The sequence below is a fragment of the Saccopteryx bilineata genome, chromosome 5 (assembly GCF_036850765.1).
Source record: "Saccopteryx bilineata isolate mSacBil1 chromosome 5, mSacBil1_pri_phased_curated, whole genome shotgun sequence".
NCBI classification, from domain to species: domain Eukaryota; kingdom Metazoa; phylum Chordata; class Mammalia; order Chiroptera; family Emballonuridae; genus Saccopteryx; species Saccopteryx bilineata.
The window spans coordinates 204,528,274-204,548,865 of record NC_089494.1 but is presented as its reverse complement, the minus strand read 5'-3'; positions in this window follow the sequence as shown (position 1 = coordinate 204,548,865).

Genomic DNA, 20,592 nt, shown 5'->3' with positions numbered 1-20,592 from the left:
GGTTACCTTTGTTGTCTTGAAGTCAGCATTGTCAGATATGAGTATGGCTATACCTGCTTTCCTATGGATATTATTTACTTGGATAATTGTTTTCCAACCTTTCACTTTGAATCTACTTTTGTCCTTGCAGCTTAGATGTGTCTCTTGAAGGTGACATATGGTTGGATTTTGCTTTTTGATCCAATCTTCTACTCTGTGCCTCTTTACTGATGAGTTTTATGTTTAGGGTAATTATTGACACTTAAGGATTTCCTATAACCATTTTATGTTTTGTTTTCTGGTAACTCTGTGTCTTGTTTGGTTCTTCTCTTTTGTGTTTCTGTCAGTTGTTTTTATTTGGTGGTATTCCATACTTCTTTCCCCTGTTTCTTCTTTTTTTAAGCTGTGTGTTTCAGTAGTGGCTTTTTCATGGGTGGTTACCATTAGATTATTAAGAGAAAAATGGTCATATATACCAGAGTCCTTGTCTTATGAGTACTTCTGCACTCTATCCTTTTTGCTACTGCAGATCTTTATCCTCTCCCCTTTTATGTTATTGTTGTCACAGATTATCCTTGTTTTTATTGTGACCTTGTTGGAGCTTTCACTTGTAGTTGTAATTTGTTTTGTTCTTTGTGTCTGTTTAAATAGCCCTCTTGAGTATTTTGTGCCGTAGGGATTTTCTGGCAATAAATTCCCTCAGCTTCTGTATGTCTGTAAATGTTTATATTTCTCCTTCATATTTGAAGGATAGCTCTGCTGGATATAGTATTCTTGGCTGGTGATTTCTCTCTTTCAGTACTTTGAACGTTTGGGTCCATTCTCTTCTGGCTTGTAGAGTTTCTGCTGAAAAGTCTGATGACAGCCTAATGGGCTTTCCTTTATATGTTATGTTTTTTTCCCTATCTGCCTTGAGGATTCTTTCTGTCATTTTTCTTGACAATTTAATTACAATGTACCTTGGAGTAGGTCTGTTTGGGTTGTGGTAACTCAGCATTCTGTTTGTTTTTTGGAATTGAGGCTCTAACTCTTTCCATTGGCTTGGGAAATTCTTATCAATTATTTGTTTGAATAAGATCTCCCTTCCCTTCTCCCTCTCTTCTTCTTCTGATATAACCATTAGTCTTTTATTGCTCTTTTTGATGGAGTCAGACAATTCTTGTAGAGCTCTCTCAGATTTTTAATTTGTGAGTCTGTCTTCTCTCTGTAGCATCTCTAGTTGCCTGTCTTTGATGTCACTGACTCTTTTCTCTATCTGGTTTGTTCTATTAGCTAAACTTGCTGCATCGGTCTTTATTTCATGTATTGATTTCTTCATCTCTGATTTTAAAGTTTCAATCTCCTTGGTGAGATATTTGTTTTGTTCATTAATTGTTTTCTGGACTCATTAAGTTGCCTGTGGGTGTCTTCTTGCATCTCATTGAGTATTTTCAGAACTTCAATTTTGAATTCTTTAGCATTTACCTCCAAGGTTTCCATGTGATTAAAATTTTTTTTCTAGAGACTTTTCATTTTCTTTATGAACTTTGTCTCTGTCTATGTAACTGTGGGATTTGATATCTTCTTCCTTGATAGCAGTATTGTTAAGAACCCTAACCAAAAATCAACTAAAAAAATTAAAATAAAAAATACAATAAAATATAAAATTTTTAAAAATTATGACAAGAAGCCTGACCAGGTGGTGGCGCAGTGGATAGAGCGTCGGACTGGGATGTGGAAGGACCCAGGTTCGAGACCCCGAGGTCGCCAGCTTGAGCGCAGGCTCATCTGGCTTGAGCAAAGAGCTCACCAGCTTGGACCCAAGGTTGCTGGCTCCAGCAGGGGGTTACTCGGTCTGCTGAAGGCCCACGGTCAAGGCACATGTGAGAAAGCAATCAATGAACAACTAAGAAGTCGCAACGCGCAACGAGAAACTGGTGATTGATGCTTCTCATCTCTCTCCATTCCTGTCTGTCTGTCCCTGTCTATCTCTGCCTCTGTTAAAAAAAAAATTATGACAAGAAGAAATATCACAGAAAAAATCAAAAGCAAAAAAAATAAAACACTCACAAAAAATAAGAATAAAAAATATAAAAATGAAAGAAAATGAAATTCAAAAGAGAAAAAAGAATAAGAAGGAAAAGAAAGAGGGGGAAGCAAAAATAACTTTTTGTTTTGAGAGGTATTTTCTAGTAGGTGTTGCTGTATTACAACTTTTAACTCTGTGAAGTTTCTGGCTGTTCTCTGCTGATATGTTGCTGTTGCAATGATATAGGCAGGGCCACAGTTGCATTGGTGAGTGGCGTGTGCTGTGAGGGTTTTATGGCTTTGCCTTTATGGCTTTAGCTTTCCAGCTTTCCAGCTCTAGCAATGGTGATCTCCGGCTTCTAGGTGCTCCTTCCCATGTCTCAACAGATCTGAGGAGAGAGGTGGAGCACTTCTGTTCTTCAGGGGAGAGAGCGACTGTGGAGAGCTAGCTGTAGGGTCTATCTCTGCTACTCTTAGTACTGTAATGTGAGGGATGTGGGATCTGGGAGACTGGGGGGCTACACTTTAGCTTTCTCTTTCTCTGCTGAGTGTGGGCTGAAGGCAGACTGCAGAAACAATGGCCGTGACCTTGCACTCTGGCTGTGTTGGTTTATCTTCCCCTCTGTCCCTCTATTTCACTGCTCCTCTCAGCAGAAGGAGACCCAGTCACTTTGAGTTTACCTCTTCATACCCCTCAGACAAGATCCAGAGAGCCTCAGCTTCCCTCTTCCCCATAGTCCAGCAAAGCATAAAAACCCAGTCCCTTCATGTTTGTCTCCTCTCCTCTCCAAAGCCCACCACAAATGCATTCTATCTTCCACCCCTCTTTTCACCTTGTCCCACCTTTAGTCCATTTGTTGCATGGGTCTTTCAGGTATGCCTGTGATCGCAGCTGGTGATCCTTTGCTGTGTTATAGTTGTTCAATTTGTTGAAATTTTAAGGAGAGATAAAGAGTATCTCTCATGCAACCATTACTCTGACTTCCTATATAGTTTGATGTGGATGTTGGATGATGCAAAAACTTTGCTGCCATTAGAGTTGCCATCTTTTTAGACTACAATGCCATTTTAAAGCATTTATAGAACAGCCAAATTCCAACAGTGAACATTTGATTGACATCTGACTAGGTTGCCTCCAGGGTAGAATAGGATGAATTTGGATATTAGGTATAGTGTATGTAGAATTTTTGTTTGTGCTATGTGAATGCTTACTATACATCCTCTGTGCTAGCTTGTTTCCATATCTCCTGAACACTGAAAGAGATTAAAGAAGAGCCACCATTCAAATAGGGATGGCCTAAAATTCAGCTCTATTAAAAAGATGGAAAGGAAAACTCAACTCTATTCAGGAAACTTGAGTCAAAATGCTGATGATATACCTACTATCGCTTTGTCTTTAGGAAAGTCATTTATACTCACTGAAATTTTGTTTTGTTTTCATTTCTAAAATGTTTTCTTTACTTGAAATGTTTGAAGAAAAAAAACAAAAGATGCAATGTTTTGAAGAGGTTCATTTAAAGTATTTTTAAAGTCTTTTCTAAATACTACTTTTATGATGTTATAAAAACTAATGGTGGATCTTCCTTAGTCTTAGGCTTCTATGCTACTCTTAAAAACTATATTACTAAGCCTTGAAGTGAAGATGGAAAGGAGAGGTTAAGAATTACATTAGTAAACACATTGATATGTGATTCAACCAAATATCTTTTGAAAAGGCTAAAATAAAATTATACCAATAAAACATTCAAACATTTTCTGACAAAGAGTTTATTATGTATTCTTTTGCCTAGTTATTATTATTACCCTTTAAAGAGCCCTTTCTGGATGACATTGGTAAATTTAGCTCCTATATTCTATCTGGCTGGGCACCTCGAGCCAGGCAGCCATCTGCCTTGGATGCTTCAGGTGTTGTTTTGGCTGAGTATAAGACCAAATGACCTCTGAAACACATTCTGTGGTTTTACCCTTTCATTAGAAAACAGTGTGTGGCTTTATAAAGTTGTTTTATACTCTATTCTCTCTGTAACTATACATAATAAACTATATATATATATATATATGTAAACTCCATATATATATAATGGAAACTTAGTGTCAGTAAAATGGAAAAGCTCAGACAGTCATGACTTTCACATTATTTGTGTCACTGATGTGGGAGAAGAAGTAGGCATAAAAGAGGGACACAGTGTGCCTCTATCCTGGTATGGACACAGTGTGCCTCTATCTGTGTATGGGCTGACTGAGGAGTAATTACTCAGTAGTTTAACTTTGAAGAATACACGGTCTCTGGGGAAATTAAGGGGAACATGGAGTTGAACTTAATCTAATTGTGCCACTTTAAGCCATTTAGGATTTTGAACCCTCAGTTCTGTAATAGAAATAAGCATCCAAGTGTATAGAAATATCTAGAATAGCATTCTCTAGTCTTTCCTTCAAACATTGGTTCTGCAAAATGTTCTCTGAAGAAATGAATTATTCTAAATGTTGATAATAACATAAATAAACCATGTCAAGTATATTGAAATACACTGTATGTTATCTACCCTTTTTGGAGAGTTAACAGGATACGAAGTATTAGAAGGACTGAAAAATACTAAAATTTTTAAATCTACTTATCCATCTATAATCTAGCTTTTCTAGGTGACACTCTTCTCTCTTAATTTTAAAAAAGCTGTTACTATGTTGGAGACAAATATATATCAGAGGGGAACCTAAAATCTTTGAATCTAATGATATGGACTGAAAGTGGGGATAGAGAAATCATAGATTTATTTTCAGGCATTAAGGAATTTTAATAATATTCTAAACCCTGAAACTAAATACTCAATGACCAGAAGTACAATTTTCAATTATGTTTATAGATACAAAAAAGAACTTATACCCCTGCTGATAATCATGGAAGGATAAACTTGTTAAATGTGAAAAGAAAAGGAGTTCCACAGATGGGAAGTAGCTTAGTGTGATGTTTGAGAGTTGGAGGCCTGTGCAAAGTTTGAATGAGTGTGCTTGGAAGAAATGAGTTAGATAAATCTTATAAACAAGCAAATATTGGATTAATACAAGTATTATTAATTCCCTTTGCCTTTACCACCTCTTATTATAAAGGTAAAAGAAATCTAAATAGCTACTTTTCTAATCTTACTTGCAGCTATGATGGCAATGAGACTGAGAAATGGTTGATAAAATGTAGGAGGAAGTTTGGAAACTTGTGATAAACATCTTGCTGTTCAAAAAAAGGGAGAAATCTCTGTCTTTTGCAAATTCTCTCCAGTTCTGCATCCTCTCCTTAAAATGAGGCTTGTTACCATGGATTGAGAAGTTCCAGGACAAAATGGTGGTGGGATCTCTGTCTTTCAGTAGCTGAACCAATCATAAGTACTGCTTAATTGTGGACTTTTATAAGAAACAAACAAAGAAACAAAAAGCTCCATTTGTTTATTTTACTGTTAGTTGAGTTTCTATAAATTGAAGCCAAATATACACTAACTGGTAAAATTATTCTAGAGAGCATAAATATAAATATTAGACATTCTGTGAACACTACTACATATTTCAAAGATATGCAATTCCCACATCTTATTAAGGTTATAAAGTCACCAAGTATTTATTAGATGAGTACTCTAGATCTACATCATAATAAGGATCTAAAGGAACTATAAGACTGTCCTTACCCATTAGAACCTTAGGCCATGACAGGGATGACAAAACAAATAAATACAATAGCTTAAAGATTACCTAAAACATAAATAGTCAAAATATATGTGTTTAGGTTATAAACTATAAATACTATAAAAATATATGCAAGGGGAATAACAATGGTGTCTGGAGCAAAAAGAGCAAGGAAAATTATGCTATTTTTTATTCTTTTATATAGAACAGTGCCTGGTGCATAGTAGCTATATAATAAATATTTATTAAATTAAAATATGATTTCAATAGTCATGAAGGAAGTGTAGAATATAAATGACATGCCATATCAGAAAGGCCATTGCTCTGGAGTTTATGCATATATTGGTGCTTGTTTGTTTGTGTGCCCATACATGCATGTGTGTCCACATATATGAAATAGAGAAATCAACAATGAACAATGACTTAAAGAATTGATCCAGTGTATGCTAAAGAATATGAAAGTATGAGCTCTGGGTGGTCTTAAATGGCTGGTAGAATTTGTATCTAGACCAAAAAGGAAGCACCCTGAGTTCTTGGGCTAACTGAATGAGATTATGAATGTAAAGTTTTAGCAAGATAATGTGACTGTAAATGCAAGATACATTGGCAAAGGAAAGTCATTCAGGGATTACAGCAAATGAGACATTTAACAATGCATGCTTTAACAAGAGTGGTTGTAGGTAGAGTGCAGAGTGCATTCCTAACAGCTGTGGCTAATACAATGCTATGAGAACACTCCAGCACCTGAAACCCTCCTAGGCACACCCAGGAGGGAGCTTGCCCGCTATAAGGAAGTGACTCAGCACCAACCAGGCAACTCCCTGACCTTTTCAGCCATTGGCTTTGAAGGACACGCTGTAACACCCTATAGGCTGAACCTGTGTATGTAAGCTAGCTTGCTTCCTGAATAAATCGAATCTGCGTCACTGAACCTGGTCCCCAGAGTTGGGTCTCTGTGTCTCCATCATCCTCACCCCCGGTGGGCCTTATCCACATTCTGGTGCCTGAACAGGGACCCAACCAGCATCCAAGGGACGGGTGAGTGACCCTCTGCAATAGGAAACCTTCTCCCTCACCCCCGAGCCTCGCAAGCTCGAGCCCTCCATGCCCTATTGTAGAGTAGGCGAGTTAAAGTTAATGAAAAGGATCTTCGTACCTACTAGGAAATCCTCTCAGGTTTCAACCCTTGACTTCGGGATGTGCCTCTTTTGGACCCTGAGCTCTCCGGCACGTCCGTTCAGTGGAAGTACACAAAGGGCAAACCTTCCCCCTCAGTCTTACTCCTGCCCTACTAGCCATCTCCCGCCAAGGACCCTCCCCCTATTCCAAAAATATTACAGGCTACCCCTCTCCCTGAGGAGCCACTACTTCCCTATTCCCCCCCCCTCTACTGAGAGGAAAGTGGCTTAGCCTCTGAGTTTAACACACTCGCGGATGAGTGTGCAAAAATGAAACCAACCAAATTGCTAACTTCACCATCAGCTCTGCCAGCTAAAGAAGTGGAAGTTGCCACTCCTGAACCCCATTGCCATTGGTACACTGGAAGGACCCAGCTGCGGCACAGTGGCAGGGTCCACACCCTCTTCTAATGCAAGGGAGAAGTTATGCTTGTGTCTTTCCAGGAAACAGCCCTTAGCCAATTTGGATCCCAGGACAAAACATAAGGCCAGTCCTGGTGTCCCAAGATGACCCCTCCAACGAACCCCCCAACCCAGGAAATAGCAAGTCTTCAGAAGAAGACCTCATGGCCAACGTGCACACCCTATCACCTGGAGGGATATGAAGGCTTTAGTGAAGCAAGCCCAGAGAATGGCCCCAGGTCCTGGTACTCTGTTCCTGCTTATGTGTGCTATAATAACCGCTAACTCCTAGATGCAGGTAGACCCCAAAGTCTGGGCTGCTTTTCCCGACCCTGGCATTATCCTGCCCATAGAGACAACAACAGCAAGCTGTCATTCATCAAGTCCAACTGGCCCTAATTAAAAGAAAAGGGGGACGTGTAGGTAGAGCTGTTTTATTATTTCATTCCTAACAGCTGTGGCTGATGCAATGCTGTGAGAACACTCCAGCACCTGAAACCCTCCTAGGCACACCCAGGAGGGAGCTTGCATGCTATAAGGAAGTGACTCAGTGCCAACCAGGCAGCTCATTGACCTTTTAGCTGTTGGCTTTGAAGAACACTCTATAACACCCTATAGGCTGAACCTGTGTATGTAAGCTAGCTTACTTCCTGGATAAATCGGATCTGCGTCACTGAACCTGGTCCTTGGAGTTGAGTCTCTGTGTCTCTGTCATACTCACCCTCGGGGGGCCTTGTCCACAAGTGGTGACAGCAGGATTGTAGGAGAATGAATTTATCTGAGAGATGCTACCAGAAAAGTATTTTCTCCTCCCTTGCCTTCTCTCCCTCTGTCATTCCCTCTCTGACCCTGGTTAAATAGAACTCTTATCCTATTCCACATCTGGATCCAAGAAGGCATATGTGGTTTTAAAAAAACATATACAACAATACTAAGTGGACTAACTTTAAACTTATGATCCTGAATCTCAAGTGAGACTTTAGTACTACTAGGGGGATTGTGATGAGACATCCTTGCTTTTCAGAGTTCATTTTATATCTTTTAAAATTGATAATTAAAAAAAAGTTCCTGTATCTAGGCCTGTGTTTTATTATTTCATTATTCTAATAATTTTTTGAACTGTATTTTACAAAAGCATTGGTCTTTGATAGATTAGAAGAAAAAAAATCCCTGGTTTGTCATTACCATTTACTTTAAGAAATGCTGCATTTGTTCCTATTCCCTTTAAGGACTTCTGTCTTAAAATTCCTCCTCTTGGAACATAAATTACTTTATTTAAATCTGTCATTACATAAGCCATAGAGCTCCCACATTAAATTTCCTTTAACCTATCATTTCCCTTAACCTATCATTTCTTCTGCTCCTGCTCCATATCTCTGCTCCTTTTATGGCAAAACCAAGTGAAAATATTGTCTGTTGTCACTGCCTCACACACTTTTCTCCTATTGTCTCTGCACCATTTCAATAGGTCTTATCCACACCCCAAAATACCTGATTTGTCAAGCACACCAATGACTTTCACATAGCCCATTCAAATGTTTAACTTTTATTTCTTGTGTTTCTTAGTCTCTCATCAGCATTTGAAACATTTTATTCATCCGTCCTCCTTGAAACATGTTCTCTGTTTGGCTGGAGCAGCATTCTTCCTATTTTTCTTACTTCACTGGTCATTTCTTCTCAGTTTCCTTTCATGGACCACCTCACCTATCTCTAAATGCTGGCTTGCTTCAGGACTAGTCCTTGAACCTTTTATAATCTATGCTCTCTTCCCAGGGCACTTCATCCCATTCCATGGCTTTGATGACCATCTCTAGTCTGATGAGACTCCAGCCCCAACTTCCTCTCATTGCTGGATCCCATTGGTAGAGCCTCTCTTCACTCTGCGTTTCATGTTTATTGACTGAATTGCCTACTTAACTTCTCTCTTTGAATATCTAATTGATGTTTCAAACATAAAATATCTAAAATAGGCTCCTTAAAATTTTCTCTTCAATTTTTTGTCTCCCAGTCTTCCACAGCCCAATACACGGCAATCTCATCCTTCCGGCTGCTCTGACTAAACACCCTAGAATCGTCTTCACCCCTCTCCTCTTCATCCCTCTCCTTTTCCTAAACCCTGTAGCCATTTTACCAGCAAACCCTGTTGGCTTTACCTTCAAATGATAGTTTAACCATTTTTTTCCACTCTGCTAATATAATGCTAGTTCCTATTTACCATCCTTGTTCCTCTGCACACAGCGGTAAGACAGATATCTTTTAAAATCCAAGTTAGATTAAGTAGTTCTCTTCTCAAAACCCTTCATTGTGGCCCTGGCTGGTTGGCTCAGTGGTAGAGCATCGGCCTGGCGTGCAGAAGTCCCGGGTTCGATTCCCGGCCAGGGCACACAGGAGAAGCGCCCATCTGCTTCTCCACCCCTCCCCCTCTCCTTTCTCTCTGTCTCTCTCTTCCCCTCCCGCAGCGAGGCTCCATTGGAGCAAAGATGGCCCGGGCGCTGGGGATGGCTCCTTGGACTCTGCCCCAGGCGCTAGAGTGGCTCTGGTCACAACAGAGCGACGCCCTGGAGGGGCAGAGCATTGCCCCCTGGTGGGCAGAGCATCGCCCCCTGGTGGGCGTGCCAGGTGGATCCCGGTCGGGCACATGCGGGAGTCTGTCTAACTGTCTCTCCCTTTTCCAGCTTCAGAAAAATACAAAAAAAAACCCAAACAAACAAAAAAAACCCCTTCATTGTTACCCCTCTCACTGAGAAAAAAACTTCAAACTATTATGCTGGACCACCAATCCCACCTGATCTGGCCCCCTGCTCCCTGTAAGATTCTCCTTCTAACTTACTTTCTTTTACCCATAGGGTTATCTCTCTGTTCTTTGAAATGCTGAGCTCTTTCCTGCTTGACAACCATTGCACTCCTACCTCAGGACCTTTGCATTACAGTTCTTTCTGTTTAAGATGCTTCCTCCAGTTATAGGCAAGGCTTACATCCTTGCCTCATCAGATCTCAGCTCATTTTAACTTGTCAGCGATATTTCCAGACCAAGCTGTACAAAATAACATCAATCCCCTCTGTAGCACTCTCGGACCCCCTAACTGCATGGTTAGCTTTCTTTCTCTTTGAAGCATTTTCACCCATCTATTAAAATATTGTGTATGTTGATTTGTTAATTGTTTTTTTTTTCCCTATAGAATTATTAGGATTGAAATCCTTATAAAAATGATCTTTATTCCTTTAAATTTGTCGGGTCCCTGCTTCGACCTTTTGCCTGTTGGGCAGATGTGGTTGCAGGCTCACTTTCCTCTGCTCCTCTCTCTAGTGCAGTCCAGGCCTTTTAGACAGGACTCTCTCCCACCCACCTGGCCTCACGTCCCCACTTCTCCTGAGCGTCCATTACATGGGCATTAGATTTTATCACAGAGTGCAGGGCCTCTGCCAAAGCCTTGTTCATCCAAAGTCATTTAGTGAAGGGGTCCATTATGATCAGCACTTGTAGAGATCAATCCCCCGCCATGGAGGCAGCTTGCTCACAGCGGCCACAGTTCCCTGTCTAATGACACTCTGTTCTGCCTGGCACACATCCTGATGGGGGCTCTGTTCCCCCTGGAAAAACACCAAAGCACATAGAAACATTCAAGAGTGACAACAGCCGTAGCAATAAAAAACACATAGTCACAAGATTGCCTGAAGAGAGAGAAAAGAAACCAAGCTTCTCAGTCGTAGGGATTGTTCAGGTTTCCACAGCTCAGCAGGATGGCACCCCTAGTTTGGGCCCCTGAGGTCCTGTGCTTTCTTGCAGTTTGGTGTGCTGGTTCCTCCAGGAGCCATTCTTTTAGAAACTGAGAGTTTTACACTCCCAACACTCAAGGACCTTTTTGTGCAGGGAAAGGACTTTACCAAATGTCTTCTTTCAGTTGAAGGCAACTGGGGAACTCTTCGCCTAACTAGTGCCAAGAGTGTCTATTTCAGGATGCAATACGTTCACAGAAGACCCCTCCCTTCCAGTTCTCTAGTAGCTTTAAGTCGTCACTTCATTTGGGACCAAAAAGCATGGACAAAAGGAAGGAAAGCGTTCATTTATTGAGGGTAATTAGGACTTCACTCCTTCAATGAATTATTATGTTTAATCAGTAAAGCCTTTAAGAATAACAGATTCAACCCAAACTGTGAATTTAAAACTGTTTAAATAAAAAATACGTTGGAAGACAAAAGCATGTTTGTTAGCATACTTATATGGTAGAATTTCCAGAATGGGATAATCCAGTCACATATTATCAACCCTTTATATTTAAGCAAATAAGAATGCTTTGAGTAGCTATAAGTTGTCAAAAGCAGAGATCAATGTCACAATGTTCTTCCTGAAGCAACTGCATTGATATATGTGTGTGTGTGTGTGTGTGTGTATATATATATATTTTTTTTTTTGACTAAGGGAAAGCTGAGAGAAACTAAATAATAGGCTTCAAAATGATGCAAGTTTATTATCTACTAAGTGTGCTTTATTGCCATGGAGAACAGAATGAAGAAAATAAATTTCAGTGGAGATTTAGGTAAAAGTTGGATGACTTTTCAGAGAGGGAAGATTATTACATGTGGGAAAACTAATAATGAAGGATGAACCAGTTTTGCAGTGGAATTCTAGAAATGCCGAAATCTTTCAATATTCACCACGGCTCTGAACCTTTGGACATGTCACAGAATATTTTTGTTTTTTCACCTGTGAAGAGGAGAGCTATATCCTTACAGATCCTTCTATCTGTAAGCACATACTGGTTTGGAGGTAAAGGGCTGAACTATTTGAACGACTGATGTCTTCCCAGGTAGAAGTTTTTTGTTTTGGGTTTTTTTTGTTTGTTTGTTTGTTTGTTTTTTGAGAAAATCTTCTAACTACAAACAGGAAGCCTGAGACTGTGTGTTGGGACGCCACAGCCTCAGGGAGGACCTTTGTTTCGGTCCTCCTCCAGGGGAAGCAAACTCGTGGGCCCTGTGGTTGCTGACATGAAACCACATGAAGGGTTCCTTTTCCATCCCGATGAGTGAGAACAGCATGGGCATGCACCCTCAGCAGCTCTGAGGGGTTTGGGAGGGGGGTGTCTTCAATACTGTGGGAGGTGACGTTTCTGTCGCTGTTTCCTAGAAGGAAGCAGCGGCTTCTGCCTGCCATATGCTCATAGAACGCTGCATGCCAACTTGCATGCCATATCATGCCAGCCTGGAAACAAGTATGCTCACCAGCACTACATTACCATCATTCTACTTGCATTCTAATTAATAATTAGCTGTCTTCCTGCAGCCCTTGAAGACAAATGTGAGAGCAACGTCATGTTTATTAAGCATGTACTTATCTTCTTGTGTTTTAATATGGACAATGGAAAAGGGAAATTTAAATGTGGAGCATTGGTAAAGCTGTTAAAAGATTCAAGGGACTCTTTGTAATGGTTTTGAGACGTCCCCAAAGCCAATAATTATTTCAAAATAAAATGTTTAAAAAAATCTGTAATAACAAACCCAAGTTTGGTCTCATATATAAATAGAATAAACAATAACTTACATAGTTTCATTTCAGGCATTTACAAAGTCTACACTTACAAAATTCATGTCAGAAATTAAAAATGATCCCATCAAATCTTTTACAGATCATTTTAGTGTGAATGAAAGGTTGAGGGAAAGTTATGAGAAAGTGAATGATGAATATCGAGGAGGCTGACTGCTCCCTGCTTTATAACCGGGTCCAAAGTTATCCTTGAGAAGAATTCTTCATTTTACTCTTAAGATTAGGTTGATGGTGAGTGAAGACTCTGTGTTTTACTGGAGTTCAAGTAATTGGGATCACTTTGCAGTATCAAAACAAAAACTGAAATGATTGTATATTTTGGACCTCTTTACTTGAAGATCGTTCAGTGTAGTATCAAATAATCACATAAGGAATTTTTTATTCCTCTAAATTGAGCTATATTCATGAATAGAAATGCATTTTTTCTTTTTGTAAAAAGAGCAAAAAAAAAATTTGTTTCCTGGCCCTGGCCAGTTGGCTCAGTGGTAGAGTGTCGGCCTGGAGTGCAGGAGTCCCGGGTTCGATTCCCAGCCAGGGCACACAGGAGAAGTGTTCATCTGCTTTTCCACCCCTCCCCCTCTCCTTCCTCTCTGTCTCTCTCTTCTCCTCCCGCAGCCAAGGCTCCATTGGAGCAAAGTTTGCCTGGGCGCTGAGGATGGCTCTGTGGCCTCTGCCTCAGGCGCTAGAATGGCTCTGGTCGCAACAGAGCAACGCCCTGGATGGGCAGAGCATCGCCCCCTGGTGGGCATATGGGGTGGACCCCAGTCGGGTGCATGCGGGTGTCTGTCTGACTGCCTCCCTGTTTCTGGCTTTGGAAAAATACAAAAAAAAAAAATTATTTCCATTAAAAAAATATTTGTTTCCTTATGCACATTAAGTGATGTGATTTCTTGATAGTTTGAGAAAAAATGCCATTGATAAATAATTGAATTTAATTAGAGGAAATATTTCTTTTCAACTTAAGAGAGTAAGTTAATATTGATATGTTAACATTGTAAAGTTATTGTTAAGAGGAAAGTAGCTGTTTCTTAATTATGTTATAAAATTGGATTAATGTAAGAAAATTTTTATTCAAGTAATTTTGAAATGTTAAATTTCTTCCTAAAATGTAGAATAGGAATTAGGCTGAATGTACTCCATTTGGTTCATATGTAAACAATAAGTAAGGTAAGAAAATACAGTATGACTATATTAGAATAATAAATGTTAGGAATGAAAGAGCCTCACAGTGTCAGGCCAGTCTGCTAATTAGGTAGGGTGCCTGGTAAGGAGGCTGAAATGTTGAGCTAGAATGCAGAGTATCTGTGTTACGATGTAGTGCTCTTTTCATGACCATTAAGCATATGTACAGTGACTGACAGAGTGGCATACAATTGTTAATGTATATTATAACTTTTTCTCATTAAAATGTACATATATATTTGGTGTATACACACACATATAATATATGCTGTGTATACAAATACGACTATATTGTAGAGCAACATCTTTGTAAGTTGTATAAGCACTTCTTAAGATTTCAAAACTAGTACTTTCCCCTGCTAAATAGCATCTACAGATTTATAGTTGATGTTGTAAAAAGAGAATTTGTGCAGTTTCCCCAATTTGTTGGAGTTTTATTAAAATAACCAAATTTTCCAGAAGGTCATGAGGATTTTATTCTAATTCAAACCAGACTGTTGGGTTTATTTATACTTAGGCCAGAAAAACTAAGAATGGTGACTTAAATTGATATCCTGTGCAGTAGCATAAATCTAACTGTATAATAATTCATTCTATGGGCAAAGTGGTAAACTCATTGACAATAGTGTGAGAGACATGGACTAGAGAAAAGAGGAGTAAGATGCATTTTGAGAACTTACCTTTCTTCTTCTTGCTCTCTCTTTTGATTAGAAACTACAATAATATTTATTGTATGAATTAGGGTTTTTCTCTTATAGAAGTCTTGTGGAGTGATGCTAAAAAGCAGCAGATAACAGATTCCCAGAAGATGGAGGAGGAGGCTGAGTTCCAGTTACCAATTGCTACATACATTAAAATTTTCATTAGGTTCACAATTCTGTTTGCCAGCAATTCAAGGACAGTCTGCCTCCATTCCATGATATTTAGAACCTCAGCTAGGATGACTTGAACCGTTAGAAACACTTGGGATGGTTAGGATCCTGGACTGACCAGTATAGCTCATTCTCTCACATGAGCCTCAGGAACCTGGGCAGGATAGCTAGAACAGCGGGAGGAAAACTATTATCATGTTTTCTCTGTACAGTCCCTCCACATGGCTACCTTGGGCTTCCTTACTTCATAGAGGTCTCAAGGTAGTAAAGGTTCATACATAATACTTGGCTTTCCTCAGAGCAAGAGTTTCAAGCTAAGAGAAACAGACACTTCTTGTCCTCTTAAGAATTGGGTTCAGGAATGGGAAAGTATCACTCTGGGATATTCTATTGGTCAGAGCATCCAGAGGCCAGCCCAGATCAAAAGACTCCATACATTCTGCCTTATTTATTTATTTATTTATTTTTAATTGGATTTATTGGAGTGACATTGGTTAATAAAATCATATAGATATAAGGTATATAATTCTACAATATATCATCTATATATTGTACTGTGTGTTCACCACCCCAAGTCAAGTCTTCTTCCACCAACATTTATTCCCCTTTTATCCTCTTCAACCTTCCGTCTGTATTGTTGTGTGCGCCTATGAGTTTTTTCTTTGCTTAATCCCTTCTCCTTTTTCACTCAGCCTCCAAACCCGTTCTCTTCTGATAGTTGTCAGTCTGGTTTATGCATCTGTGAGTCTATTTCTATTTCATTTGTGAGTTTATTTTGTTCATTAGATTCCACAGATAAGTGAGATTATATGGAATACTACTCAGCCATAAATAAGAAGGAAATATTACCTTTTGCAATATAGCATGAATGGACCTGGAGATTATTATGCTAAGTTAAATAAACCAGTCAGAGAAGGACATTCTGCCTTTTGATCAGGGGATGACATATAAGTACAAGGAAGAGAGGAACTGATAGTGGGCACTTTGCAGACAAACTACCACAAACCATAAAGAAAAATTTCAACTTACATAGTTTTGTTGATACTCATTAAGGTTTAAATAGATGATATTTTATTATTTTTATAAATTAAAAAAATCCACAGACTTAAATAATATGTTTGAATGCATGGAAAGTCAATTTAAGACATACATACAGAGAAAGCTGTAACACAGAAAATTGTATTCGTTTTTTCTACTATTTTTTTTCTCCATAAGAAAAAAATAAAAGTAGAGAGAGGTTTGCCCAGGTCACTTTAAGCTAGGCTGGAAAAAAATATGCAGTCGGGATCAATGTTGCATTGGCAAGGAGATACTGTTGATCTTTTTAACTCCAAATATCTATGATGTGTTGCAATATTTGTATTCTTTTGCGGCCAATAAAACTCTGTCATAAAGTGCACTGAATTGTTAATATTGTCTGTCCATTTGGGGGATATAGCCAAGTATGTGACCAGGGCCTTGGGATGCTATTGAACCGCATAATCTATCACCCAGTGCAATTTTTTGGTGTATTAAAGGAAGTTAAGTACATTGCAGCTGCAAAGCTCCTCTAAGTAGAACGCTTCTTTCTCTCCAATGAAAAAAACTGCAGAAATTCTTTCATCAGGCTATTTGTAAGTCCCCTGCTCCTCCATGTCAGCTCCCCTTGGCTGCAAGATAGCCATAAAACATTTACTGCAAAGCCATGAAGAATCCATATGTTCATTTGATGTGTCAGGCCACCAAGAAGCCAGAGCTTGTGGGGTAACATAAGGATATCTGAAGGTGACACATGCTGTCAGTTGATGAACAGAGATGCAGAATGGGGATTCTGGCAGCTTCTATCTTGGCCTTGACAACTTGTGATAGTGACCAGGTGGGGTGTGTTATCTTAATAGTCTGGAGCTCTTGTGAATTATTTGCTGATAGATGTAAACAGCTGTTATTCTTGGTAATGGAAAGCAATTAGAAACATCTGTACTCTTGGCTATGAGTAATGCCTCCTATCCGCACTGCTCCCAAGTGCCAATTGGAAATAACTACATCATCGGGATGGTGTTGGCAATTCTACACTGCATTATGGGCTAATGATTAGTACTGAGCTGTGAAGAACAAGAGGTGAAGTGCAAGGGAAAGAGCCATTTACCTGGGATTTACAAAGCAAGATGGGAAATTTACCACTTTATCTGTGCAACAGAAGGCAAGCACTCTGGCTATGGAAAGGATACATTTGCATTAATCTCAGAGCTATCTCAATATAAAATGTTAACCACTTCCTAAAAGAAATGATGTTGATTTGTCCCACACCTGGCATAGTGATTAAGCATGGGCTACTATGGACTGCCAGAAGTTGGACTGCCCAAATTTACATCCCAGCCCTGCTACCTGTATGATTTTGGGCAAGTTGCTTAACCTCTTTTAGTTTCAGTTTCCTCTTCTATAAAATGGATATAATACCTACTCGATAGCATGGCTGTGAGAATCCAATAAATTAGTATATGTAAACTATAAAAACAGAGCATGGTAAGCGGTAGAGCATCCGCCCGGCGTGCGGAAGTCCCGGATTCGATTCCCGGCCAGGGCACACAGCAGAAGCGCCCATCTGCTTCTCCACGCTTCCCCCTTTCCTTCCTCTCTATCTCTCTCTTCACCTCCCGCAGTCAAGGCTCCATTGGAGCAAAGTTTTTCCGGACGCTGAGGATGGCTCCATGGCCTCTGCCTCAGGCGCTAGAATGGCTCTGACCATGACAGAGAAACGTCCCAGATGGGCAGAGCATCGCCCCCTGGTGGGAATGCTGGGTGGATCCCAGTTGGGCACATGCCGGAGTCTGTCTGACCTCGTCCCTGCTTCTAACTTCTGGAAAATGCAAAAAAAAAAACAACACAAAAAACCAACAAACAAACAAACAAAAAAACCCCAAAATCAAACAAACAAAAAAACAGAGCATAGTGAATAATAAGGACTGAGCCACTTATAGTTATTGTTGTTGTTATTGAATATCTACTACATGTCTGGCACTACTAGGCTCCAAATATAGCTCTAAAGAACACATTCAAGGTGGCCACTCTTGTAGGGTTTGTAACTTAGTGTAATAAAGTAATAATCTATAAATAATTATTAAAGTAATAACCTATAGCCAAATACATCATAGAAATTTAGTATAATTTTCCTTTGCTTTGCTTTACAGAGAGAGTACTATGTGCTAGTTTTCTAAGGATGGAAAGAGGAGGATAAATGGTGATAAAAGGAGACTTGACTTTGGGTGGTGAATACACAGTGCAGTATACAGATGGTGTGTTGTAGAATTCTATGCCTGAAACCTATATGGTTTTGTTGTCCAGTGTCAATGGATTCAATTAAAAAAAGAAAAAACGAAAACTAGAACCTATGATGGATCCTTGATCCTACTGCAGGTCCTAGTATTGATGGCTTGAAAGAAATATGAATCTATAAATAGCTACCTTCAGTGTATTCAGAAATATTTTAAAATTTTGTTGCTAGATCTGTTAAGTAATTATATTCTAATATTCTTTCCTCACAGATATTCCCATAGATTTCTTCTTTCTTATGGTCATTTAGTTATACAATACAGATAAATTGCCAAGTTGAAATATTGTACTATCTATATACCTCACCATTAAAAAAAAATAATGATCAAGTTCTGTCTCTGAATACAACTTTCACAGTATATAGTTTCATGATGGAGATTTCTAAGGAAGACAAATGTTTTTCACCAGACTAGGTGATGAAGAATTTAAATGAATATTGTCACAAGAAAGGGGAAAATTGAAGCATTTTTTCCCCCTACAAATTGAGTACCATTTTAGGAATATAATCTACCAGATAGAGACTTTGTCTCAGGGTGAGACAAATTTTCACTTATTCATTCAATGACTGTATAATTAGCTCATCTTTTCTGTCATATATATACTAGGAAAATGAATATGAAAAGGACATAGACCTTGCAAAGTAACATTAATTTTTATTCACATTCTGTTGATTTAGAAGTTAGAGTTTTTGTTTGTCTGAAGATAGTGAATTATTTTGAAATACAAATAAGCAATCAAATCCAAAATTATGAATATAGAGTAGGGTTCTGGTTTTGCTATGGATAAAAGTTATAAAATTGAGATGTTTAAAAGTAATGGAAAGGAGAAATGAAAGAGTTTCAATAAAAATGAGAAGATCCTCAGAGTTCGGTGAGTTAGAACTTCAAGGGATATGCTATAATTGACATGCAAAATTTACGGGGATCCTGGCATTCTGGTGGATACTAACAAATGCTTGTTACTTTAACTATGTTTCAGAACCTTACAGTATGGAGTGGAGGGGGGGGGCTTAATCAAACCATGGCTTAATCACCTTGATAATGCATTTCATATTTTAAAAGAACTAGTATATTTTAATTCTTTTTTCTGTTGCTAAAAATCATTACATGTCTTGTTCAATTACTTGCATGAAGGGGAGGCATGCTGCAGCAAAAACTGAGAGCTAGAGCGTCTAATTCATTTTATACTGTGGTAATTAATTAAAGCAAAAATGGCTTTTAATTTTCTGGATACTACTTGAAAAATCTTGCTCTTTTGAACTTGTTTTTGCTCATAAGGAGAACACATTTAATATGCAAAGATTGACTAGAAAAGATAGTAAAGTCAATGGAGACCAGTAAGTCCTCAAAAACATCTGCACCACCATGAAGAAACCAAGCCCCAGGCTACAAGGATCCTGCCTGCCCAAAGCACATGAAGAAAGGGACAGGCATATGACGCCATAAAAACAGCTGAAAATAATGCCTCACCTGGTGTCCTAGAGTGATTTATTTGCAAATGTCTCTAGAAAGAATTTGGCCAGTAGAAGCTCCCCATTCTTTTCTTTCCATTGCTTGCACTCCCTCTCCATGACCCCCTCACCTACCAACCTCAACTTAAAACCCATTTGATTAACCAGTTGTAGGAATGCAAATTTTTTTTCCTTCCACCTTGCCTCTCTTCTCTCCATTGCCTTATTTTCATCCCTTGTCTCTCACTTGCGCTCTTATAGTAACCCTCCAGTTGAAACCCCTATTTTCATTTCTGTCCCCTCCAAATTTGTCTTCCACTCAGTTGCCAGTGATCTAGACAATGAACATCTGATCATGCTGTGTTATTTCTTAGACACATTGCCAAAAGAAGGTTCAAATGTCAGAACGTGTCATTCAAGGCCTAGTTTTTACTTCTTCAATCACATCTCTCACTTTCTTTCCTTGAAAATTGGTTGTAAACCTGCTTATTATTGTCATTCACATATAACTTTGTTCATACAGTTCTCTTTGATGACAATGCTCAGTTCATATTCGTTTGATTAGAAACTTCCTAAATAATCTGATAGGATGTTTCTTCAGGGTTATCTCTGCCAGGAAGTATTCTGAACCCCTCAGGGTGTAATAATCTTTTCCCTGTGCTGCTTCTTGGGTGTAAAGCCAGTATCCATGGCCACCATCACAGCCACTCGGCCCATGCAGGTTCACATTGGATTCAGAATGACGGTAATGAAACAATGGAGCCATGAACTGGTGGGCCATCATCTTTAATTCTAGCTTGCACCCGGAGGGCAAGTAAAAACACGCACTGGGCTCCAAAACCCACTCATTCAGTACTCACAAAGCTACTGACTTATCCAAGTTTCCTAGAATCAAAGGTGTCTACCTCACCAGCCTCGTTTTCCTTTGTTCCCCATCTCCTTCCTTCTCTCTGCACAAACTCTGCACTAACTGGCTTCTCCTTTAGCACTTCGCCATCTTGG